The following is a 27,618-nucleotide window of genomic DNA, read 5'->3' as shown; positions in this document are numbered from 1 at the left end:
GATCCCTGTGGCACCCCACTGGACACCGGCCTCCAGTCACAGAAGTTCCCTTCTACCATCACCCTCTGCCTTCTGTCACTAAGCCAGTTTTTTATCCATTTTGCCAAGGTGCCCTGGATCCCATGGGCTCTTACCTTCTTGACTAGTCTCCTGTGTGGGACCTTGTCAAAAGCCTTACTGAAATCCATGTATACCACATCCACTGCACTACCCCCATCTACCTCCTTGGTCACCCCTTCGAAAAATTCAATCAAGTTAGTCAGACACGACCTTCCCTTAACAAAGCCATGTTGACTATCCTTAATTAACCCTCGATCCTCCAAGTGAAGACTGATTCTGTCCCTCAGAATCTTTTCTAGCAGCTTCCCCACCACCGATGTCAGACTCACCGGCCTGTAGTTCCCAGGTTTATCCCTACTGCCCTTTTTAAATAATGGCACCACATTAGCTATCCTCCAGTCCTCCGGTACATCCCCTGTTGCAAGAGAGGCTCTGAAAATTTGTGCCAGAGCCCCCGCAATCTCCTCCCTTGCCTCTCTCAGCATCCTGGGATACATCTCGTCAGGGCCCGGAGACTTATCCACTTTTAAGCCTGCCAGAGCCTCCAGCACCGCCTCCCTGTCAATAGCAATATGCTCAAGAACATCACAACCCTCCTGCTCCATTTCTAAGTCCGCATCGCCCTCCTCCCTCGTAAAATCAGATGCAAAAAAATCATTTAAAACATCTCCTACATCCTCTGGCTCCACACACAGCTTTCCACTATGGTCCCTGATGGGCCCCACTCTTTCCCTCGTTATCCTCTTACCCTTGATATACTTATAGAACACTTTGGGATTTTCTTTTATTTTGCCCGCTAGTGCTATCTCATGGCCCCTTTTTGCTCTCCTAATTTCTTTTTTAAGAACCGCCCTACACCTTCTGTATTCCTCTAATGATGTCTGTGCCTTAAGTTCTTTATGCCTTCCAAAAGCCCCCCTTTTTTTTCGAATCAATCCTACTATATCGTTCGACATCCAAGGTTCTTTGGACTTGTTTGTCCCACCCTTAAACTTTAGGGGAACATGCTTCCTCTGTACTTTTACAATTATTCCTTTGAATAACTCCCACTGTTCTGATGCGGTCCTCCCCACGAGAAGCTGATCCCAGTACACCAGGGCCAACTTCTGCCTTATCAGATTAAAATCGGCCTTGCCCCAATTTAGAAATTTTCCTCTTTCCTCTGGTCCCTCTTTATCCTTTTCCATTACCACCTTAAATATCACTGAATTGTGATCACTGTCACCAAAATGCTCTGCCACTGACACTTCAGCCACCTGTCCGGCCTCATTTCCCAAGATTAAGTCCAATACTGCCCCCTCCCTTGTTGGACTTTCAACATATTGGCTCAAAAAGCTCTCCTGGATGACCCTTAGGAACTCTGCACCCTCAGGGCCCTTGACACTTTGGCTATCCCAATCAATATTCGGGAAGTTGAAATCCCCTACTATTACTACCCTGTTGTTTTCACACCCCCCCGAGATTTGCCTACAAATATGTTCTTCTATTTCCCTCTGACTGTTTGGGGGTCTGTAGTATACACCCAGTAAGGTGCATGTCCCTTTTCTATTTCTCAATTCCACCAAATAGCCTCATTTGAGGAACCCGCTAATATGTCATCCCTTCTTACAGCAGAAATAGATTCTTTGATTAATACTGCAACACCCCCTCCCCTTTTTCCCTGCTCTCTGTCTCTCCTGAAGATTCTATATCCTGGAATATTGAGCTGCCAGTCCTGCCCTTCCTTCAACCATGTTTCCGTAATGGCAACAATGTCGTACTCCCATGTGTTCAGTAACACCTTCAATTCATCCCCCTTGCTTCCAATACTCCTTGCATTAAAATAAATGGCGTTCAGACTTGCCCTACCCCATTGTGCTGGGGCATTCTTGTTCTGCCTCCCAATCTGACCATTTTTTTCCTCTATATTTTCCTTCTCCTCACCCCCTATACTAGCTCCATGCTGTATCCCAACCCCCTGCCAAATTAGTTTAAACCCTCCCCGCCAGGATATTGGTCCCCCTCTGGTTAAGGTGGAGACCGTCCGGCCTATACAGTTCCCACCTTTCCCAGAAACAGGCCCAATTATCCAGAAAAACGAATCCCTCCCCCCTGCTCCAACTCCTGAGCCACACATTAAACTGCTCTATCCTCCTATTTCTATACTCACTAGCTCGTGGCACAGGGAGTAATCCAGAGATTACAACCTTAGATGTCCTACACTTCAATCCTCTACCTAGTCCTTTTTTTAACTCTCTTCCTAGCCCCCTAAATTCACCTTTCAGGACCTCTTCCCTTATCCTACCTATATTGTTGGTACCTATATGTACCACGGCCTCTGGCTCCTCTCCCTCCCCTTTCAGGATATCCTGGACACACTCAGATACATCCCGGACACCGGCACCAGGGAGGCAAACCACCATCCGGGTCTCCCGACTGCGTCCACAGAATCGCCTATCTGACCCCCTCACTATAGAGTCCCCTATCACTATCGCTCTCCTCTTCCTTTCCCTACCCTTCTGAGCAACAGGGCCGGACTCCGTGCTATTGTCTATTGTCTATTGTCTATAAATTTCTAACTTGTTTTTTTTCTGTAAAATGCTGGGATATACCACAGTTAAATTCCAAAGCAGAAGTTATCATCATATTTTCGTAGGGAAACAAGCTTCTCAGCCCATCAATGCCACGCAAACCATCAACCACCTATTTATAATAATCCTAACTGAACCATTTCATTCTCCAAAGAATTCCCATCAACTCTAAAACTTTCTATTCATCTGCCAGCCCATTTATCTTTGAAATGGGTGGGGAAATCAAGCATCGAAGGAAAATCACACAGTCACAGGAAGAATATAAAAATTTCGTGGCGCAGTAGTAGAGTTGCTGCCTTACAGCGCTTGCAGTGCCAGAGACCCGGGTTCAATCCCGACTACGGGTGCTGTCTGTACGGAGTTTGTACATTTTCCCCGTGACTGCATGGGTTTTCTCCGAGATCTTCAGTTTCCTCCCACACTCCAAAGACGTACAGGTTTGTAGGTTAATTGGCTTTGTATAATTGTAAATTGTCCCTCGTGGGTGTAGGATAGTGTTAATGTGCGGGGATCACTGGTCAGTGCGGACTCGGTGGGCCGAAGGGCTTGTTTCCGCACTGTATTTCTAAACTAAACTAAATTCCACACAAACAGCACCTGAGGTCTGTAATGTCCACTGTAAGACCCTGTTGTGGCTAGCACAATGAATATACGCCTGACATCTTGTAAGAAGGTTTTAATAAAAATCCTTCACCAGGAAACTTCCGGAAGGTCACCTGACCTCAGTCACGAGGCACAAGCACATTGGCCAGCTTCTGCTATTGGCCTCAAGGGGGCACTGGCATTTATATTACATATACATCGCATCTCCCCCTTTACTTTACTTACATCACATCTCCCCCTTCAACGTTGGGGTCAAAACTAATAACTTGAAGCTTTAATCAATTTAATGTGGATGAAACACCACAAATAGCACAATGCTCTTCAAACTACAAAACTATCAATTTTACATAACATGCCGAGCCGGGGGTTTGGACAATCACCCACTTCTCGTGCAAGTTGTATTTCCAACCCGTTCTGTGTGGTATTTATGTTGTATGCGTGTGTGGCTTGGCACGCTTTGAGCCGGTTCCCCCACCACAGGACCTTGTGATGCGGCCTGTGATAGTTCTCTTGAATCTGGGAGACTAGCTCCTTCTAGGAGAGGGGCTCCTCCGTCTGGTTGACTCTCTGTCTAGTCTGGGAGACTAGCTCCTTCTAGGAGAGGGGCTCCTCTGTCTGGTTGACTCTCTGTCTAGTCTGGGAGACTAGCTCCTTCTGGGAGAGAGGGTCCTCCTTGTGGGAGATTGCTTGCGCTCGTCTGCTGCGTGTTGCCAGGGCATTGCTCAGCTGCTTCGTGCACAGGTCGTATTTCCTTCCTGTTTCTGCGGAACTCAGTATCGCTTGGTGTAGAGATGACGTAGCTCCGAAGGGATAGGTTTTCTCTTGCAATGCGGCCACGTTGCCACCTGGTTGGTTTGGCACAAAACCACACCTGTTGTTGTTGTTCCAGGCTCAGCAGCGGCTCGGCACTTGCCTTCTCATTGAAGTATGCTGCCTGTTTTTCTTGCCGGACCACCAGTTATGGTCCCATGGGAGGGACATGATGTGGCAGTAAGAGCGATAGAGGTGACGGCAATTTGCTTCTTAACAGTCTACTGTTCAGTAACTGTGAGGGGGCATAGCCGCTGTGATGTAATTAAAGTAAAGGGGGAGATGTGATGTAATTAAAGTAAAGGGGGAGATGTGATGCAATTAAAGTAAAGGGGGAGATGTGATGTATATGTAATATAAATGCCAGTGCCCCCTTGAGGCCAAGAGCAGAAGCTGGCCAATGTGCTTGTGCCTCGTGACTGAGGTCAGGTGACCTTCTGGAAATTTCCTGGTGAAGGATTTTTATTATATATACATCACATCTCCCCCTTTACTTTAATTACATCACATCTCCCCCTTTACTTTACTTACATCACAGTCAACATTGAACACAGGTCGCTGGAGCTGTGAGGCAGCAGCTCCATTAGCCATGCCACTGTATCACTCTTCAAGGAAGTTTAAAGGAAAAATATTGTAATTGGTTTAAACATATTTTATCCAAGAACACATGAATCACCGTTTCTCCATTCAACTAACTTTGGATGCCCATTGTACATAGGTGAAAGGTGAAAAATACTGCAGAAATGCAGATTATTATCTACTTTAGTCCTACATTCAAATAGTCTATACTTCGTAAACCTTTCACTGTGAATTGCAAACGTACATCTGCAATAATAAGATATAATAAATATGCCTAGATTGTCAAACCTACTGTTAAAATTCCAGCAAAAAATTTGTGTTGATTTTGTGATCAACAATAAACAAACAACACTCGCTCTTGCGAGAAGCAGGTTTAGGAGATGTCTTTTCCCTAGAACTATTATTTGGATGTGCTACTCTCTAATGCTGACATTTTAAAATTATTCTTTAAAGAAATGAGCATGTGTGCTCATCCATCTGGATGATCATCCATCTGGAACTGTTATAGTCCGTGATGCTGAAGGATAGTCTGAGCATGGAAAGTTCTAGAATTTTGGTTCAGCAACAAAGAAGGAATGACAACATTTATACGGTTCAAAGTGGCATGCGGCCTGGAGGAGTATTCAGAGTTTAGCTTTTTTACTCTTTTGCAGCAGTGATGACTTTCAGAAGTGCTGCTCAAATTGTCCTATGAGTAGCTGATGTAGATGGTAAGCATTATCCCCATGGTGGATGGAAAGATGGCACAGGAGTCGGGATTGCTGCCGCACAGCTCCAGTAGCCTGGGTTAACTCTTGACTTCTAATGTTATGTGAGTGAAGTTTGCACCTTCACTCTTTGATCATGTGGGATTTCACCCCCAGCCCCCCCCCCCCCCCCCCCCCCCATTCCTGCCAATTGCCGCTTGCCAAAAGCTTGTAATTTTGTGGGTTAATTGCCTACTTTAAATTGCCCTGAGCCTGTAGGTGGAACCTGGTGGAATGATTGGGCATAAAAACAGAAAATTCGGGAAACACTCAGTAGGTCAAGGCCACACCGTGGAAAGAGAAACAGTTAACCTTTCAGGTCCGGGATCCTTTGTCTGACTTGTAACGTCAACTGTTTCACTTTCCACAGACGCTGCCTAACCAGGAAGTATAATTAAGAATAATATATTCACTGCCAAGTCATGTACAGAAATAAAGAAAGAAGAGTCAGAAATAGAAAGCTGAAACATCTTTTTCAAAGATATTTACAAATTAAAATATGGAGTGCAAAAGCACCATTTTAAAATGGTAGCAAATATTAAAAACCACTGAAAAATTACCCACAAACACACTTTTCCTGTTCGGTTCAACTGAACCAACTGGGACTGTATTCTTTGGAGTTTAGAAGAATATGGGGTGTTCTTAATGTAACATAAAAGATGCTGTACTCATTAACAGCAGAAATCAAGAAATAGACTTATTTTTCTCATATTTTGGTTCTGATAAAGGCCTTCAATTTGAAACATTAACCATATTTTCTCCTTCTACAAATGTTGCTTGAGCCATTGAGTATTTCCAGCATTTTTACTTGGTGTTAAAAGTTGTCGTTAATCATCTCTTGGCACAATATATGCTCTCACCCACAGCAAGGATTCTAGGGTATTAACTTTAACCAGGTTGCCGAAGGAGGGAAGATAAAGAGTACAGAAATCCAGCCCAGGTGTTTGACTGTCCTCTGTGCAAAGTCATCCTGTTGTTATTTCATTAACTTTCATAATGCCCACTCATCATCCAGGTATTTAGGCAATATGTGAGCTTCACTTCGCTCATTTTCTTATATCTCATTCTAAATCGTAGTTACAGTTGGCTGATAAAGGGGACACGGATAAAATCCTGTTCACAATGCTCGTCCTCTGCTTTAACCACCCTGACCAGTAAGGATAGTTGCAACAAATATGACATTCTCTTCCAAAATCTGTAAGAAATCGGTAGATTTTTAGAAGGAGAGTTAAAAAGTGCTTAGATTGTCTAGTGAACTGGAAACAATTTTCAAACCAGATTTGTGACTGTAACAAATCTGCTCTCCTTGTTTCTAATTTTTCCAATGACATGGAAAGAGGCTTTTTGGCCTTTCCAGTCAGTGTACACTCGTAGCAATCATCCATCCCATGTCCCCATTTATTTCCCTGCAATGTATTCTCACTTACAGGTCCCATTATCCCTATCCTGATTCCCCTACCACCCATTTACACCACAAATAATTTGCAGTAACCGTTAAACATTCAACAGCATAGGAAGAAACTGTAGTTGCTGGTTTACACCGAAGATAGACACAAGATGATGGAGTAACTCAATGGGAAAGGCAGTATCTCTGGAGAGAAGGAATGGGTGAGGTTTTGGGTCGAGACTCTTCTTTAAACCCAAACATTCGGCAGTCTTTGGAATGTGGGATAATTCTCGTAAACTTCCTCTAGACCCTCTCCACACCAGCACATTCTTCCTCAGATATGGGGCCCAAAACTGTCCACAATATTCCAAATGCAGTCTGACCAGTGTCTTATAAAGCATCAGCATGACATCCCTGTTTTTATATTCTAGTCCTCTCAAAATAAATACTAGCATTGTATTTGCCTTCCTTACTACCAATTCAACTTGCAAATTGACCTTTTGGGAATCCTGCAGCAGCACTTCCAAGTCCCTTTGCACGTCCGATTTCTGAATTTGCCTTCTGCCATCCAGCCAACGTGCCATCAATGCTAATATTTTCCCTCTGATACCATGGGCTCTCATCTTCTTTAGCAGCTTCACATGTGACTGACTCTCCCTTGTGTATCCTGCTATTTACTTCCTCAAAAAATTCCAACAGGTTTGTCAGTCAAGATCTTCCCTTCACAAAACCATGCTGCTTCAGCCTTCTTGAACAACAGAGATATATTTGCAAGTTTCCAATTGACTGAAACCACTCTTGATCCTTGAAAGAACACTACTAATGTCTCCACAATCTCTAAAGCCACCTCTTTCAGAACATTGGGATCCAGGTGACATCCACCTTCAGACCTGTCAGCTCCCCAAGCACCTTCTCCTTAGTAATAGCCACTCCACTAACTTCTATCCACTGACTGTTTTGAATTTCAGGTACATTGCTGGTGTCTTCCATTGTGAAGACTGACGCAAAAAAACATATTTAATTTATCTGCCGTTTCTTTATTCCCCATTATCACTTCTCCAGCATTATATTCGAGCAGTCCAATGTCCATTCTTGCCTCTTTCTTACTCTTTATATATCTGAAGAAACTTTTGTTATCCTCTTTTATATTACTGGCTAGCTTTCTTGCATATTTCATCTCAAAGGTGTTTATTCACAAAATGCTCTAGTAACTCAGCAGGTTAGGCAGCATCTCAGGAGAGAAGGAATGGGTGATGTTTCGGGTCGTTCCCATTCCCAGTCTGACCTTTCTGTCATGGGCCTCCTCCAGTGCCATAGTGAGGCCCACTGGAAATTGGAGGAGCAGCACCTCATATATCGCCTGGGCAGCTTGCAGCCCAGTGGTATGAACATTGACTTCTCCAACTTCAGATAGCTCCTCTGTCCCTCTCTTTCCCTCCCCTTCCCAGATCTCCCTCTATCTTCCTGTCTTCACCTATATCCTTCCTTTGTCCCGCCCCTGACATCAGCCTGAAGAAGGGTCTCGACCCGAAACGTCACCCATTCCTTATCTCCTGAGATGCTGCCTGACCTGCTGAGTTACTCCAGCATTTTGTGAATAAACACCTTCGATTTGTACCAGCATCTGCAGTTATTTTCTTATACTGCATATTTCAACTTTTCTCCCATATTGCCTTTTTGTTACCTTCTGTTGTTTTTTTAAAAACTCCCCAGTCCTCTAGCTTCCTATTAATCTTTGCAATGTTTGTACACCTTCTCTTTTAGGTTTATGCTGCCTTTGACATCTCTTGTCAGCCACGGTCGCCTTATTCTCCCTAGAATCTTTCTTCCTCTTTGGAATGAAAAGATCCTGCGTCTTCCAAATTATTCCCAGATATTCCTGTCATTGCTGTTCCACCGCCATTCCTACCAGGGTCCCTTTCCAATCAATATTGACAATTGATGGTGACAAAGGATAGAGGTGAAAAGGGGGCAAACGTATATCAGAAAAGAAAAGAAGAGGAGTGAGAGATATGGGTGGAGGGGAACAGTAGGGAGGGGAACAGGGATGAAAGTGTTGTCTTCTAATCACCCTCAACCCCATTGTATCTACTGATCGCTTGCCAGGCTTCACCCCACCCCTTTTCTCTCTTTTCCAGCTTTCTCCCTACAACTTCATTAATCTGAAGAAGCATCTTGACCTGAGACGTTATCTGTCCTTCCCCTCCATAGATGCTGCCTGACCTTCTGATTACCTTGATTTTTCTTCATTTGTTGGATACTTTAATTAAATTTGAAACCAAGGGTAATTGCATTGGGCAATGTAATTGGGCAACATCTTAATCTGTTGTAATGGGATTTAACCCCACATTCTTGAGATGATTAGCTGGTGCCTCAGGTATTTCAGATACAGTAACACTACCACTGGAGCAGCATAATGACACAGAGTATGGAGCCACTGCCTCATAGCGCCAGAAATCCAGGTTTAATCCTAACCTCGAATGGTGTCTGTGTGGAGTTTGCACGTTCTCCCTGTGACAGCATTGAATTTTCTCTTGATGCTTCAGTTTGCTCCCATATCTCAAAGACAAGTGGGTTAGTAAATTAATTGGCCATTGTAAATAGTCCCTTTTGTATATAACCGTTGTGTATAGGTGATTGGTAGAAGTGGGGGGAATTGTTAAACAATATGGTGAGAATAAAGTTGGATTAGATTAGTGTAAATAGATCGTCAATGGTCAGCTTGAACTCGGTGGGCCAAAGGGTCTGTTTCTGTGCTATATCTTACTTAGAGACACAGCATGGAATCAGGCCCTTTGGCCCACCGAGTCCATGCCGACCATTGATCACCCATTCACCCTAGTTCTATATTATCCTAATTTTGCATCCACTCGCTACACACTAGGGCCAATTTACAGCAACCAATTAACCTACAAACCCGCACATCTTTGGGATGTGGTAGGAAACCGGATCACCCAGAGGAAATCCATGCAGTCACAGGGAGAATGTGCAAACTCCACACAGACAGTGCCTGAGGACACGATCAAACCCAAGTCTCTGATGCTGTGAAGCAGCATCTCGACCAGCTGTGCCACTATCTACCTCGGTCTAGCCAATGCACTACCATGTCCAATATCCTAACTATGGTATTAAAGGGAAAATGGAAGTCCCAAACAATGTTTGGTCCCCCAATAAATCATGTCAGCAATTTGAGCATGTTTTCAAACACAGTACAAGCCTTCGGGCAGTAATCCTCAGCAGCTCAGCTCCTGTGGTGGAACATTGATTTGGATTTAGCAGGGGAGCTGCCAGCTGATAATGATCATTGGTTATTAAGCTGTAGGACCTGTTTGATATTGGATTCCCTTTGTTTGAGTTGCATTTCCTGGGTGAGGTTCAGAGCTTGCAGAATCAATTGATGTGAGTTAAGTTACTTCAAAGGGCCAATTCAGAGGCCCTGTTATCAATCAATAAGTGTGGAAATGCCATGCTTGCATCAAAATAATATATTCCTTTATTCGTTCCACACCGGGGAAATTTGTTAATTAAGAATACATCTGGTTTCATGCCATGTAGTGATTACACAGTGGATCGTGTCACTTACTTCTGAGGGTCTGAAGTTCCTCAATTGGGTTCAAGCAAAGTGGAAGAATGAGAACTTAAATCTCCCTTTAGTTATGTGTCACTAACAAAAAGGTTGGCTGTGGAATGTGTGAATCCCCAGGCTATGACTCTGTTCTCTGGCTGTTCATTAGTGAGGCAGTGACGAGGTCATTATTTCAAATGCTACCTTCAAACAATGAGATTGAGATTTCTCATTGTGTAATGCTGCCGAATTACTTTTGAGTGTTTGGACCCACTAATATCAATCAGCATTTCTCCCTCAGAATGGGAGGATACTCATTGCTTGGCAGTGAAGAAATAATAAACATTAGACTGGGCCGCATCTCTGGAGAGCACAGCATTTGCACCTAAGATAGACATAAAATTGTGGCGTAACTCAATGGGACAGGTAGCATCTCTGAGAGAAGGAATGGGAGGTGACGGTTTTAGTGTCAAGACCCTTCTTCAAACTGAGATTCAGGAGAGAAGGAAACTAGAGATATGGAAGGATACAAAGAGCATGTATACTTGTCACCCTCCAAACGCCACATTCCACTTCCCCTCCCCCCACCTGGCGCCTTCTGCCCTTTTCACCCTTTCTTGTTTGTTTTCACCTACCACCCTTAGCCCCTGTCTCACCCCTTCCCCTCTCCTCTTCATATTGGCTATCCTTCCTCTACACTGTCATTGGTGGTGGAAGGTCTCAGCACAAAAGAGCAACCATTCCCTTCTCTCCACAGATGCTGTCTCACTCACGGAGTTCCTCCAGCAGCTTGCTTAATGATGCAGATATCCCAACATCTGACTGCTACCTAATAAGAATGAATCTGTTACTTACTACCAATCTGCAGCAGTCATAGAGTGATACAGTGTGGAAACAGGCCCTTTGGCCTAACTTGCCTCCACTGGTCAACATGTCCCACCTGCCTACGCTCGGTCCATATCCCTCCAAACGTCCTATCCATGTGATAGCAGTGGTGATCAGTAACCCATTTTTCCTCATTTATTTATCATTCAACTTTTTTTGGCTGAATTTTGTTTTGTAAAGTATGCCATACTAATTTATTAAACACTAATTGAAACACTGAGGAGTTTTTTTTTCTAGAAATGCAGTATTGAAATAGGCCCTTTGGCCCACTGAGTCCATACAAACCATTGAACTGCGCACACTAGTTAAATGTTATCCCACTTTCCCACTCCCAATTTACAGAGAATAATTAACTGACAATCCCACATATCTTTGGGATGGGAGAGGAAATTGGAGCACCCAGATGAAACCTGTGTAGTCACAGGGAGATTGTGCAAACTTTGCACAGACAGCACCCAAAGTCAGTATCAAACCTTGGTCTCTGGTGCAGTGAGGCAGCAGTTCTACCAGCTGCATTACTCTGCATGCAAGGAACAATCACTCAAATGCTAGTGAAAAATGCTAGTGTAGGACTTCAGTTGGATAAGACGAACCTCAACATTTTTTGAAATATTTTACTTTGGAATTTGTAAAAAGTATAATGCAGAGGAATTAACCTTTCATTGTTATATGGAAGAAAATCTTACAGCAATTTCTTGGTACATAAAATTAAACATAGAAATGTGGACGTTGTTGTCAGTGATTCAGTGTACCTCTAGAGAAAGTATTTATCAAAGAAATCAATGTAGATTCAATTAATCAAAATTTATTTTAGCATTTTATGACATAAATCACTCTAAAATAAACAATAAAACTTACAATCATACTTTTTAACCAATATATTGCAATATGGATATCCATATTTATGAATTACAAACTTCCCTGGCAAACAAAAATTAATGTAACATATGCAGCATTGTAGAGGTCCATGCGTTGTGTAAACACTCCGTTTAATGGTTAACAGATACAGCTCTAGAGAAGGGTCTCAACCCAAAACATTACCCATTCCTTCTCTCCTGAGATGCTGCCTGACCTGCTGAGTTACTCCAGCATTTTGTGAACAGATACAGCTCGGTTGCTGATGCATGCATCCGGTTAACTTTTAACTACAACCGCAATTCCTTTGTTCTCTGCTCACACCTGACGGCCTGCCCCCCAGACCGCGTGATAGGTCGCCCCAGATCACGCTCTGTTCACGCGAGAGTTCGAACCCGACAAATGACGGTTCGATACCTAAAATGGTTCAGCCCGCCACAGCATTTAATTTCCTTAGGATCGTTATTTCAAATTTCCACTAATTATAATATTTTTTTAATTCACTTTTTCTAATGTTTTAAAGGGTTTTTTTTAATCACCAAGCTTTAACTTAGTCCATATGTAAATCCATTTTGTTTTGTCAATTGCTATTAAATATTTAAAAAGCAATAGAATAAAGAGCTTTCTACTTTGTTAAATGTATGTTAAAAATCATGAATTTAAAAGATCCTATCTGATTTTGAAGAATGGATACCAACATATTTTTGCCTTTGTTTCAGAAGTAAATCCTAGACAATTTCTCAATGTTCTACTAAGATAACCGTAGACAGTATCAGAAAATTGCCAGGTCTGGAGGTCACCAGCTGACACAAAATTGAACATTGAATTCCCTTGTGCAGGAGCATCATATGGGGTTTCTGCTTCCGTTATGGTACAGTCAGTATCAGGGGAGTCCTAGGTTGCTCTTCGGATACTAAAGATGTCTCTCTGAATTTGGATTGATGGTTGAAAGGTCATTTTGTTACCAACTCTATTTGCAAATCCCAACAAACCTCTCTAGAAACCAGCATCGTTGGTTTTAAAATAGCATAAACCTAATCTAGAGTTGAGCTTTCTGATACAGTATTCCTTACAACGAAACTCTTAATGATGAAGCAACATCACCCATGATAATGATTTTCCTCATCTCTTTTGCCATCATCACCTTCCAGGCTACAACCATTGCATGTAAAATTAGCTATTGATTCGTAGGACTAGATGTTACAATCCCTAAGGTTTGCACTACAATTGACTGGTGTTGTTCTTGGGGGTGACCACTAGGTAATGTTGCTACCATTCAGACACATCTTCAGTTGTGTACCTCAACGTCACTGGGTGTTTCGGCCTTTTATCACAAGACACCCTCAGTCGATACTATGTTCTGCTTTCGCCTGTATAAAACAGATTGCTGATAATTTAAACAGTACTTACATCTTCTTTCCTATTTAATATCAATAGGATGGCTGCGTTCGCCAATACATTGTATAGGCAGAAGGCATGTTGCTATCTGAAATGTCACTGTCACAATCTCCTGAGATTGTTTCAGAGGCAGAGATGCCACCTCACTGCAGAACAAGAATACTGCAACTCAAATATACTACAGTGAAGAGCACCCAGTAATAACTAATTATGGGGGGGAAATACTTGCCTGCCAAACTATGCCATCGACTTTGTGTTGGAGTATATTATTAATATTTTGTTGATGGATTGGAATCTTGTGATGAAATCAATGCTGAAAGGACAATAGTTTGTGTTAAGAATTGGCTTAATATGCAATGAACACCAAAGCATACAAATTTATTTTGATATATTGAAACACAAGCAATATAGAAACTTAACTGTATTAATAGCTGAAATTGGAAAACATCAAATATACAAGGGTAGATGAGATGTACTGCCATCTAGTGGCATCTCAAGGTGACTAATGGTGCATGTATCCACCATTTCTGGCATATATTGTAGTACCAAGATGGTAGATGATCACATTACAGACTTACGAAGAGCTTACAAAAAACCTTACAATATCACTGATCAAGAACCCAAGAGCATGTCACGAAGCAAATGCTTTTTAGACAGAAAAGCTGCCAAGAACAATGCAATGCACCTTGATAAACTGGAAGCGAGGTTGTGAGTAATATATAAAAAAAGCTAATTGGAAGAATGGCTGGAAATGTTGAAACTCTTCAGCTATTAACAAAAGAACAGATGCAAAAGAATGACAACTTTCACAGACTCTCTGAAGATGAATACCTCGTAATATTCAGTAGATGCATAACATGTACAGGATAAGCCTGCAGTGATTTTAATGGTTCCAGTGCCATAGTGTAGTCAGGGGGTATGGGGAGAGGGTAGGAGCAGGGTACTGACTGTGAATGATCAGCCATGATCACATTGAATGGCAGTGCTGGCTCGAAGGGCCGAATGGCCTACTCCTGCACCTATTGTCGATTGTCTATTGTCTATTGTTTGAAACAGAAATAACTATGAGTTTAATTTTGGGATGAAAAAGATATCTTAACAAGAACATGCTCAATATTGAGGCAAAGCCATCCGGGTGAACAAACAATCAACATAAAGGCAAAAGCCACTGGGACTTATCACATAACTTCATTTAATTTCAGTACGTCTCATTAGCAACAGCATAGATAATCTTGAAAGGTTATTTTTTTACCTCAGATCTTTGAACAAATTGAAAAATTGTCAGGAAAGTAATTTGTTTGTGAAACTTTTCACAAAAGTCACTCCCACACATGCAGCAAAATAACTATTGCCGCATTAAGGCCTTCAAAAGCTGTAATGAGAAAGCAGTAGAGTCGGTAGGATCTGCTTCTTATTCAATATCCTGTGGTGCTCAGACATGATCAACCTTCATGTTCGCAGGCGATACCACTGTAGTGGGCTGGACATCAAATAATGATGGAGCAGAGTACAGAAAGGAGATTGAGAACTTTGTAACTTGGTGGCAAGCCAACGTCTTCCTCACTGTCAGCAAGGCAAAAGAGATTGGAATTGTCTTCAGGAAGCAAAGCTGTACTTATACCATGGTATACATTAATAACGCCAAAGTAGAGAGCTATCTCCTGTCGCCCTATTGCCCTCCTGATTTCCTTTTTTAGAGTATTGCTCATTTCCCAAAACTCCTCCAGAGTACACTTGACCCTAGCTGCCTATACCTGCCCCATACCTCCTCCTTATTCGTGACCAAAGCCACAATTTCTCTCACTTGCTTCCTTACCTGAAACTAAATTGTAGGGAAATACTTAAATATCATCTCCACTGTCATGTTTCAGGTCTCATCGGAAACAGCTTCATGAATCACATATCAAATTACTTTCAAATCTGTGCTGTGATTAGTACAAAAAGAAAAATACCAAGGTTTTACTAATCGCCTGGAAGATTGTTGCAATTAATGGCCAAGATGTGTCATTTATTACCGGGTTTTGTTGATTCCAAATAGAAATCTGGGACAACCTCTGTACTACTCACACAGGCAGAATTTCTGCCATTCAGAAAATTAATTGTACCTGTTGATATAATGAACGAAAAATCAGAAACAAGAAGGTCACCTGCTGGAAACTACCCACTTTTGCCTGTATTAGATGCTTGAAGAGGACTGTTCATTTCTTTATTATGCGGGGATTGCTGGCAAAGTCAGTGTGTATCAGCCATATTTAATTGCCCTTGATAAAGAGGTGGTGAGTATCGTAGTCATGAAGTTTGAATACAGTAATCATTTTGCTGAAAATCCACTTACAATGTTGGGGAGGTTCAGGACATAGACCCAGAGATGGTGATTAGTCAGGAGAATGTGAGATTACGAGGGGGAACCAGGCATGGTAATAATCACATTTGGCTGAAGTTCTTGCCCTTCCTGGTTGCAGATGCTAAGGGTTTAGGAAGTGCTAGTTTATTTTGAGCAGCCTAGATGAGTGACTGTAGGAGGCTGTGGGGTGACCTTATTGAGGAGTACAAGATCTCGAAGGGCATGAATAAAGTGAATGCTTACAGTCTTTTTCCCAGGGTATACAATTCTAAAACTAGAGTGCATAGACTTAAGGTGAGAGGAGAGAGGTTGAATTGGGGCCTCAGGGGCAACCTATTCACTTAAAGGGTAATCCACATCTGGAATGAGCTGCCAGAGGAGTTATAGAGGCAGATACAATTATGACTTCTAGTTTAGAAATACGGAAACAGGCCATTTGGCCCACTGAGTTCATGCCGACCAACGATCACTCATCTATTAGTTCTATCCTACATACACAACGGACAATTTAAAGAAGCCAATTAAACTACAAACTTGCACGTCTTTGAAATGTGGGAAGGAACTGGAGCACCCGGAGAGAACTCATGAGTTCAAAGGGAGAATAAACCCCATACAGACAGCACCGTAGTCAGGATCAAACCCGAGTCTCTAACACTGTAAAGCAGCGACTCCACCACTGTGCCACCAAATTTTAAAAGACATTTAGAGATATAAATGGTTAGGAAGGGTTTAGAGGGTTATTGGCCAAATTCAGACAAACAGGACTCGCTCAGTATGCTAACTTAATCAGCATGGACAAGGGGGCCAAAAGGTCTGTTTCTGTGCTGCATTACTCCACGACTCTATGACTCTATAACAGTAGTGCTCTTCGTACTGAGCACATACTGCAGAAATGGTGCTCTGTTGGTGGAGGGAATAAATATTTCAGGAGGTTGATAAGGTGCCAATCAAGTATACTCCTTTGTTCTTGGTGTCTCTACTTTAATAAAAATAGTCTTCGAAACTAGTTTTTTAACCTACTCCCTGCATTTTAACTTAATTCACACTTTAATCTGAAAATTACATACAGTATAAACAGTATATAATGCAAAAAAGATTGATGGTATTTTGTCTGAAAATATGCTGTTTACTCCTAATTTCATGGTCTGCCAGTTTTATTTTCAGCTCAGTTGCAGGGATGAAGTTAAGTGAGATAACCCTGTACGCTCCATCTCCATCGTGCTTTGTATTTGCCTTCGGGCTCCATGTGGATGAAAGGAAATAGGTCTCAGTGGTATTGAGATTTCAGTTAAATCTCAGAGCAGCTTTGACTCTTGCTCCTGAGTACGTGACACTGGCTTGTAGATGATAGATGATAAAGTAAAGCAGAAAAAGCAAACAACAACAAGATCTGTCAGCCACAAAGATGGGCATGCAGAGCGAGAGTGTGGTTCACCACAGCATGTTAAAAATGTGCATCAATGCAAACCGACTGATGTCTTTACGCTAAAGTTAGAAAAATTGATCCCCCACTGTGCTAATTTAATAGTCTTCATTGAGTTCATTAATAAAGTTCCCTGGGATTTTATTGGCGTTAATCAACAAAGAAATGAAAGTCAACAGAACAAAACAACACCTTTTGAATTGTGTAAGGAATGAGTGGAATACTATTAGATTTCTTAAAATCCAGACAAATCTTTGTATTCATTGCTCCTCTTTTAGCTACAAATGTATGAAGAATTGTATTCTGACATTAATCATGAATTATCTCTATTTACTGATAGCTGAACCTTTTGCTCTTCAGTTACAGTTTAATTGATATTTTAATATTTTTCTTAAGCAGAATGCAAAATTCTGGAGGAACTCAACGGGTTAGGCGGCATCTGTGGGAGGAATGAACAGATGATGTTTCGGGTCAAAAGATAGGTTTGCACGTCTTCTCCACTGTACGGTGAGGCCCATGGAAAATTAGAAGAACAACACCTCTTATTCTGCCTGGTTAGTCCATAACCTAAGCAGACAATAAAATTAGGTTCTTCCAATTTACAGCCTCTGTTTTACCTGGAAGGGCTATTTAGGTTGTGAGGGAGGTGAAATAGGGACAGGTATTATACTTCCTAAGTGCCTGGAGAGGGCTGGGTGGGGAGAAATGAATGGACCAGGCAGTTGCAAAGAGAATTGTCAATACTGAAATCTCTAACATAGAAAACATTACATTGGTGCCAAACACCATGAGACAAAAACTAGTTCATGGTACTTTAAGAGGTGTTTTGTTGTCGTGGTGGAATTAGGATTGTGCTGATTGGTTCAAGAACCAGATAGTTTAGGAAAGTAACTGTTTAGTTTGGAGATACAACGTGAAAACAGACCCTTCGGCTCACCAAGTCTTCACCGACCAATGATCCCCATACACCTGTCCTACACACTAGGGACAACATTTTACCAATGCAAATTAAGCTACAAACCTGTGTGTCTTTGGAGTGTGAGAGGAAACCAGAGCACCCAGGGAAAATCCATGTGGTCATGGGGAGAATGTACAAACTGCGTACAGACAGCACCCTTGGTCAGGATCGAACCCGGGTCTCTGGTGCTGTAAGACAGCAACTCTAACACTGCACCACCATGCCACCCTGTTCCTGAACCTGGTGTTGTGGGACTTCAGGCGGTAATATCCCTTGCTCGATGGTAGCTGTGAGAAGCAGGCATGGTCCAGATGGTTGGAATCCATGATGATTGATGCTGCATTCTTGAAACAGCATTTCATAGAGTTGCATTCCAAGAAGGGAAGGGCTGTGCTCCTGATAGAACAGGATGTGTCATAGAGTCACAGAGTAATTCAACACAGAACCATGCCCTTCAGCACAACTCGTCCATGCCAACCAAGATGCTGTATCTAAGCTTAACTTATTTACCTGCTTTTAGTGCCTATCCCTCTAAAGCTTACTTGTCCATGGACCTGTCCAAATATCTTACACCCATTGCCACTCCAGGTGCTATCTGACCCATAGAATTTTAGTTTTAATTTTAATTGCATCATGGATACAGGCCCTTTGGCCCACTGAGTCCACGTCACCTATCAATCACCCATTCACACTCATGCGGTATTTGACCCCTTTTCTCATCCTACACACTCGGGGCAATTTACAAAGGCCAATTTACCTACATATCCACATGCCTATGGAATGTGGGTGGAAACTGGAGCACCTGGAGGAAACCCATGCAGTCACAGGGAGAACTTGCAAATTCCACATAGACAGCAACCAAGGACAGCATCAAACCCAGATCTCTGACACTGTGAGACAGCAGCTTTACCACTGTGCTGCCCAGGTCTTCCAGTATTCTGTTTTTTGGTACCATATTCCAGCATTCACAGTCCTCACTATTGAGTACCATTCCCAAATGCTGCTTTTTTGATGAAAATTGACAAAGGGCATTAAATACTTAGCCAGAAACATCAATATTTTGAGAATGAATTAAATGAAAAGACAATGAATAGCTATAAGAGAAATAAATACTATTCCCTCAACACTTGATCCCTAACTACTGCCAGAGGGGTCCCTGAACAAGAGTAAGACTGCCACCTGTAATACTATGAATACCATCATCAGTTTGTCATAGCAATCTTTCCAATGCCTGTCCATCATAATGGTAACTTAATCAGAAGGTCACAAAAGCCATGCCCACTATCTGCTCTTCTCTTGCTCGGTCACTGCTGGGAGTTCTTGACTATCAGGAAGAATGCTGAAGAGTGGGCTTATGCCAGCACAAATAAAAGTTATTTCCAAAGTTTGTGAATGAGAAGATATTGGGAGATAAGAGAGAGTGAATGTAATAAGGTGGACCTGATGTAACCATTTTATTGCCTTAAATGGTCTATTTGTTACCACAAGCCATCTCCTCTGTCGTTGGTGCAATTAAAAATGATGTGCACTATCCTCCAGGCAAGTGAATCAGTAGATGTGGGATTGTCTTCTGCCACTCTGCTATTGGATTCATTGTTGATGTACCATTTCCTCCTTTAAGAGAACACACAGGAATGTGTTCATGTCTGGCAACTCACTGAAGGGATGTGCCTGCCATGATTGAATGGCATATAACGTGTGAACTGTTATAAGTGGTAGTGAGGCTTACAGCGGTAGACAAGATATGTCAATGTTACATTGGTAGACTAATTGATAGAGGGTCTTGATTGGTGAATGATGGAAGTACACAGTATATGTGAGATGTGTGAGATTAGTGCTGCTGGTTTCACTATCTTCTCTGACCTTAATGTGGAAAGTTGGAGTGTCAATGTGTTTTGAACTTCACTCGAGGCACTGTTTTGCAATACGACCTCTTCCCACTTACATTCTGCAAAGTCCCATAGCTCTTGGGCCCTTGTACAGAGGACTTTATTTCCTTTTCCCCAATTCAATGGGCAAAGAATCCATAGTCATAGTGGAAATTTGGGTATGCACTGTCATCCATGTTATCACCCATGTGGCTACTACCAGCTGTTGTAAAAAAAACTATGCATTTCCACCTTATCTGGTGCATGCTTCTTTCAGCATTACTTAGCTTCAGCTAGTGCCACCACTCATTAAATTGTGCTCAGTGTTCAGGCAACAAATGATGCAGCAAATGATGCCGTTAGTTCTGGCTGAAAGCTGCAGTCATGATGACGAGGCAAAATAATTATTTTGTAAGCATCCTACATTTGGCCAAATAGGGGCTGATTGTGCATCACATTCCAAGTGTCGGTTTTCTAGCATTAACTAATTTCTCTCCTGAAATATTGTTAATGTCACCTCACCATCCATTTTTATGATCTTCAGGGAACATTAAGGCCAATGTGATTATCAATTTTAACTCAATTCTATTCAAGTCCAGTCGTCCAGTTTGTTATCATATGCATAAGAATGGTAAGGTACTGGTGCTATGAAAATCTTGCTTAGAGCAGCATCACAACCACGTGGACAGACAATATTAAAATCATAAATCATACATAAATTGCATATAAATTACACATAAATTCCATAAGAAAAGACTATGCACAAAATTTTCCATTCAATTTCTTGTATTTCTTGCATCAAATGTTATGATCCATAATAAGCTACATGCGCAATTTAATATTTAAGACATCAGTACTAGAGCAGAATATGCTTCAAAACATGCTAAAGACAAAATTATAAACAGGACAAAATGCACAAAATAAAATACTAGAATTGATACTTCCGGTTGTATTAAACTATCGATGCTCGATTCCTCGATCGATATAAATATTACAGTACATACACTCACATTATAACAGGATGTAACCTGCCAGAGAACTTCATAACTACGTAATTATGATATGATCCATTTTTATATACTAGAGTCAACACATTATATTCTGTCTCGATAATACATTCCATTGACTTCATTTAGCTCTAGTGATTGAGTCAATTGTGCATCACAAGGAAGAGTGATCATCTCAAACTTGAAAACTTATAGTATTGATGCTCAAGGAGGCAAATACAATGAGGATTAATCTCTTTCTTCTGATTCCCTTTTTCATTTACTGCCACCCTGCACATTGACAGAACCCCAAAGTCCACAATCTCCATGGGATGGCAGCAATTATTTGGGATCACCATTACTTCCAAGTCTAAGCCAAGCTGACTTGGAAATAAACTTTCTGCCATTATTTGATCATTGGTGGGCCACAATATTAGAACTCCCCACCTAACAGTATTTCTAGAAGATTCTAGAGGATTACAGGATCTATATGGATTGCACCAGTTAAAAAAGGAGGCTTGCCATTTTCTTTTCAAGGACAATTAGGAAAGAACAATAAATGTTGGCCTTCCCCATGAAACTATCCGTGGACTAAATATTATGCAATATTATTCTAATATAAACTCAATTTTAGGTCAGATCTTGAAGCTAGAATTTAAACATCCATCTCCTTTTTTAGGCCTAAAAGAGCATTTACTGCCTTGGGCAATAAAATGCATTTCAATTTTATCCTCTAGAGGGTTCCAATGGATAATCTGCAATATGTTCATCAATTTTTTTGTAGTTTTCATCCCCAGATGCTAGTCTTTCCATCTTACACAAAATTTCATAAATAAGCCATTGTGATATCATGAGAGGTAGAGTCATAGAGGGGAGATACATTTCCTCCCGGTGGATGCAACAAGGACAACAAACCATTATGGCTGCCAGCAAAAGACTACAAAACCCATAGTCAGCAGGGCTGCCTGCCCTGCTGACACTGATTGCTGCTGACACTGATTGCTGCTGACACTGATTGCTGCTGACACTGATTGCTGCTGACACTGATTGCTGCTGACACTGATTGCTGCTTACACTGATTGCTGCTGACACTGATTGCTGCTGACACTGATTGCTGCTGACACTGATTGCTGCTGACACTGATTGCTGCTGACAATGATTGCTGCTGACAATGATTGCTGCTGACACTGATTGCTGCTGACACTGATTGCTGCCCAGCTGAATCAGTTGAGCTGATTGCCTCAGTGAGAGAGCTAAAAGGGAAGGGAAGCGAAGCAGTGTATTTAAAAGAGAGACAACGACTGGAGCAGAGAGAAGCAGTGTTTGAGTTATATTTTGTAAGAAGGCAGCAAGCTACAGTTTTGATTTAACTATCTGTTTTGGTTTTGTGTACCTGTCTGCAAGCAATTAAGTTTACCTGTTTTTGGAAAAGACTAAATATATGGAATTTAAGTTTGAAAACAAGAACTTTTCTGTCTTCATTTCCGGCACTCACAATTCCCAACCTTCAAGGGAAAAGCTCCCGACCTCTCAAGACATCACACCATATATAGTGATAACACATCTCGTTCACCACATGATTGTTTTTCCAATGCCACTGTACATTACAAATACTGAATTAGTGTAAAATTTGGTAATAGGGAATAAAATATAGAATCTATAAAATAAATTATACAATGAATCAATTTTTCGGAAACAAACTGGATATGAGCAAATAATTCAATGGCTTTGTGTTAACACCTTTAGCTTATTTTCCTTCATCCATCTATCCAATCTAATCCTGGGAACTAGCTTAGGTTTGGAAGGGAAGTGCAGAACTTCATGGCACTCTGATGTAGTTTCCTCTGCCCTGAATTCTAGATGTCCCATATTTGATAATGTCATCATGGCCTTTGTTCTTCACCTTGCAACATTTTCCTAATTCACTTCTAGGAATTGATAAGGATTGGGAAGACCAGCGTTTATCCTGAAAGTGCCTTCAACTGAAATGTCAGCCATATTGGTTTGTATGGAGTTACATTTTAGTTATAAGGTAAGGAATGGCAAAGTTTCATTCCACAGGATATCTGTGCACTAAATTAGGCTTTTACAAAAATTAAGCAGCTTTATAGTCACCAATGCCAATGTTTGTTTATAATCCAAATTTAGTTAATTATGATAACTAAAGAAAGCTGGAAAAAAGGAGGGGCAGGATAAACCTGGCATGGTATAGGTAGATACCAGTAAGGGTTTTATTTTATAGGCAGATGGCCAGAGATGAAAAAAACTAAAGGTATGAGATAAGGGTCGAAGAGTTTGATTTGTGAAGCCATGGGAAGGAATCCAGGTGGAAGGGGAGGGGAGGGGAGCAGAGAAGAGAAATGGGTGCAAATCCAGATGGAGTACAGGGAAGAGAGGGGGGGGGGGGAAGGGGGAGGGGGGGATTGGTTAGTTTTCTAAAATTGGAGAATTTTACCAGTTCCAGGCAGACCTGATTCACAAAGCCAATGAAACTACCAGGAGGACACGGAATACCTCAAATCTACACCACAAGTGAACACAGAGGCCAAGCACAAACAGCAGAAGGAACAAACAACCTCCTAAACAATCCAACCCAAACATCCTCGAATCACCTCCTGTATGTGTGTCAGAATCAACTGAGCTCACCCTGGTTCATCAGTCACAGAACTGGAGGTACAAGCGCTATTTTTGAGCCTCAGGAATTGCTTGATTTTAATAACAAGAAGGGCGGCACGGTGGCGCACCGGTAGAGTTGCTACTTTACAGAGCGAGAGACCAGGGTTCGATCCTGACTAAAGGTGCTGCCTGCATGGAGTTTGTACTGATTTATAACAGAAATTACATTGAACTCACTTGGGGCTACTGGCCACTAACAGCAAGTTCAGAACCTTGGTGTCAGCTTGCATTGAGGAGCTTGGTAAAGAGTTTGACATCCTGAAGAAAATTTGCTTTAAGTTAAATCTGAGTATTCCAGTTTCAACCACATTTACAGTTTTCACAAACAACTAATTAAATTGAACTCACTGTGCAAATTATTTCCTCAGGCTTTGTTATAAATCTATCATTGCAGTATTTTTAAGCACGTTTGATCAATTTCCTGCTTACTGATGCACTAACAAACCTCACCTGTTACGTTTCAAAATTCCCATGTAGATTTTTTAATATTGACTGTTCAACATTTGAAAATCACTGATCAATAACAGAACCAGATTTGTCAAAAGCACGGACAGGCCACTGCATGCACAGCATGCTAATTGCAACTCCACTGACATAGGTTCAACCTTGCTTTCTATGTGAAGTTTCCACATTCTCTATGATTGTGTGTGTTTCTTTTAGGTACTCCAGTTTCTACCTACATCCTGAAGATGTGCATGTTATTAGGTAAATTGGCCACTATAAATTATGTAAGTGAGCGGTAGATACTGATTGGGAGATGATGGGAATGTGGGGAGAATAAGATGGGTTGGTGCAGGAATAGTGTGAAATTGGGAAGTTGCATCCTGCACATGAAGTGGCGGGGCTGCGCAGCAGCTGCGGCTCGCCTGCAGTCCATTTGTCTTTTGTGTTTTTTGTTGTTTTTTGTCTTAATTGTAGTGTTTAGATGTGATGTAGTATTTTTTGTGGTTGTGTGCTATGTGGGAGGGGGGGGGGGGGAACTGAAAAAATTGTCTCTTCCATACGGAGACACGACCTTTATTCTGGGCCGTGTCTCCGTTCACGCTGCGGCCTACCATCGGTCAAACACCTGGAGCTGGCGGCCTCCAACTGGGACCACCTGGGGCTCAGGTTCACAGAGCCCGCAGACTGTACTTACCATCTGCGGAACTGGCTGTCCGGAGGCTGTGGTGGTGCTGCGAGTGCGACTGAGACTCGCCTTCAGAGGCTTCGGAGGCTTCGGCCATGGGCCGCGGGCCGTGTGGACATCGGCCATGGGGGCCGACCTCGGGAGCTCCGGCAGCGGCAGTGTCTTCGCCCACCCCGAATCGCGGGGCTTGGGTCGGCCTGCTGCCCGGATTTTTTCCGCCCGGCGCGGGCTTCAATGTCGGGTGTCCCGACGTGGCAAGTTCAACAGCCTGTCCGCGGGAGAAGATGGAAGGGAAGAGAAAATACATTCTGGCCTTCCATCACAGTGAGGAGGGACTGGAGGAGACTCACTGTGATGGATGTTTTTTTGTTTTGAGTTGGTTTTTGTGATTATGTGTGTTATTGCTTTATTTTTATTGCTTCTTATTGTTGGACTGTGGGTAATGGAATTTTGTCGAAAGGACATGTTTTTTCGATGACAATAAAGGCTATTCTGATTCTGATTCTGATTTTTGGTGGTCAGTATGGACTGAGTGATCAAAAGGACCTGTTGATGTTCTATTTATTGTACTACAGCATTAGTCCAGCATGGTGTGTTAATTAATAGGAGCAAGCAGAGATCTGACTTTCATGTATGACAATGGTTTTGTCTGAAGAGAAAATAAAGTTGATGCTTAGTGCCACAGAAGGCAGTTCTTATATCTGGAGCATGGCTCTACTGTGTCGCTATTGTGTTTTAATCATTTAAAAACCCCTTCCAAACGCCAACATTCCTAATCCTCGAGAGATTGTGTTCAGATAACATTTCATCTGCACAACCTGTAAAAGCTGCCAAGTAAAAGCTGCTAACAATTTAAACGCTTTAAGCAGTGGCACTGTTCAACTAATGTAAATGTGTACAGTGCAGATATCATCTCTGATGAACGTAGAAGATTGATCTACACTGCGTTGATTGTCCAGATGGCTGAAGAAATCACTTTTGTATATTTTTAAACTGTCCCAGATTTCCAGTAGAATTATCAGAGTAAGATATTAAAATCCCACAAATGAAGATACAAAAATAATTCAATTAAATTCAGCTAATGTGCTTGTCCAAACCAACAATACTCTTATTAATCTTCAGAATTTAGATTTGGTGACACGCTCCAAAAACAGTAGATGACTTCAAGACAACTAGCATCAATTCAAATGCCTCTAAAGGCTACAACACTTTGTAAAATAAAAATCTTAAATTATTAAGCACATGGAATGGAACAGCTTGCCATGGGTGATTATTGAGCTTGTGTCCAATGGCCACTTGCAAAATAAATAACCAAATATGTTTTTCTTCAGTTTCTAAATCATTAAAAAAGTGCAAAATAAATTTCCATCTCTCTTTATATGTTGATTTTTTTACTCAATAGTTTCAGAGTAATATACATCAGAAAGAATAGAGTTACTCACATGGGTCATGACAATTATGCATTTGCACAAATATTATAATTAGATACACACAATGTAGCTGTGGGTGAATAAACTATTATCTATCTTACCAGAAAAAAAAGGGCCAACAATACAGGTCAAAGGAAAATGCTAGTTAATTGCAATCTGAAACTGCTTACTGAAACTATTACTTTATTCAAATTATGACTGCTTGCTTTGGCCTTAGTGGGGAAACATTTGGATAATGTAATGGAGCCGAAGGATTTTGCTTTTGAACAATTCACTGGATGAGCAATATTCATGGTGGGGGGAGTAGTTTTGTTTGGCATTATGTTCGACATAAACACAGTGTTCTGAAGGACCTGTTTCTGTGCAATACTAGATTCTGTGTTCTGAAAAGCTTCCTTGATGTGAATAAGTTTTGTATAGTCTATTACTGTACAATTATTCATTATTGCCTATTTTCTTCTAATCAACAAAGTAAGTCCAACAATTTTTTTTATTTATAGCTTTGACTCTCCTCATGTAATCATAATGTTCATAAAATTGTAGTAATAGTCTTGCAAGTGGCAGACCAGTTTTATGGTGATTTTATTGCAAAATTATTCAACATGCATTTTCCTCCAAGGAAAACTACATCAGTAAACTATTATGGAGCATCTATAGATTCTTGTGTAATGATGTTTAGCGTGGCAAATAACTAGAACTAAGCTTTCAACCAAAAATCCTTCAATGAAGACAAACAACACTGAATAGTTATGTTGGATATAGTGATGTATCAACAGTCAAATCAGCTCTTACACTTTGGCTTAAGGATAAATAAACACTTAATATATACTCTGGGGTTTTCATTTTAAAATAAAGTAATAAACCCACAACAATAACTTTATAGATATATTAATCTATTCCATCAATTAACCACTTATGTACATGGGTCTGAGATACGGAAAGGAAGGGACAGGAGTAGCGGCTTAATATTTCATTATGGCAGGATAGAGGTAGAAAGAGAAAAGGTGGGATTACATTTCTGATGAAAGGAGAACATCACAGTAGCATTTGAGATAAAATTACTGGCGGATCATCCAGTGAGACTTTAGGAATGGAGCTGAGAAATAAGAAAGGAGTAATCACCTTGTTAGAATTGTACGGTAAGCCCCAAATACTCATGGAATAAATATGCAGGGCGATTGCAGAGAGTTGTATGAATAATAGGATTGTCATAATGAGGGATTAGGAAATATTAATTTTCCTAATATAGACTGCGACTGCCATAGTGCTAAGGACTTTGAATGGGGTGGAATTTGTTATGCGTGTTCAGAAAAGGTTCCTCAGGCAATATATCAAGGGAAAGGTTC

The sequence above is a fragment of the Rhinoraja longicauda genome, chromosome 15 (assembly GCF_053455715.1).
Source record: "Rhinoraja longicauda isolate Sanriku21f chromosome 15, sRhiLon1.1, whole genome shotgun sequence".
Classification (NCBI taxonomy): domain Eukaryota; kingdom Metazoa; phylum Chordata; class Chondrichthyes; order Rajiformes; family Arhynchobatidae; genus Rhinoraja; species Rhinoraja longicauda.
The sequence above is the reverse complement of the archived record's forward strand: the minus strand, read 5'-3'. Positions refer to the sequence as shown.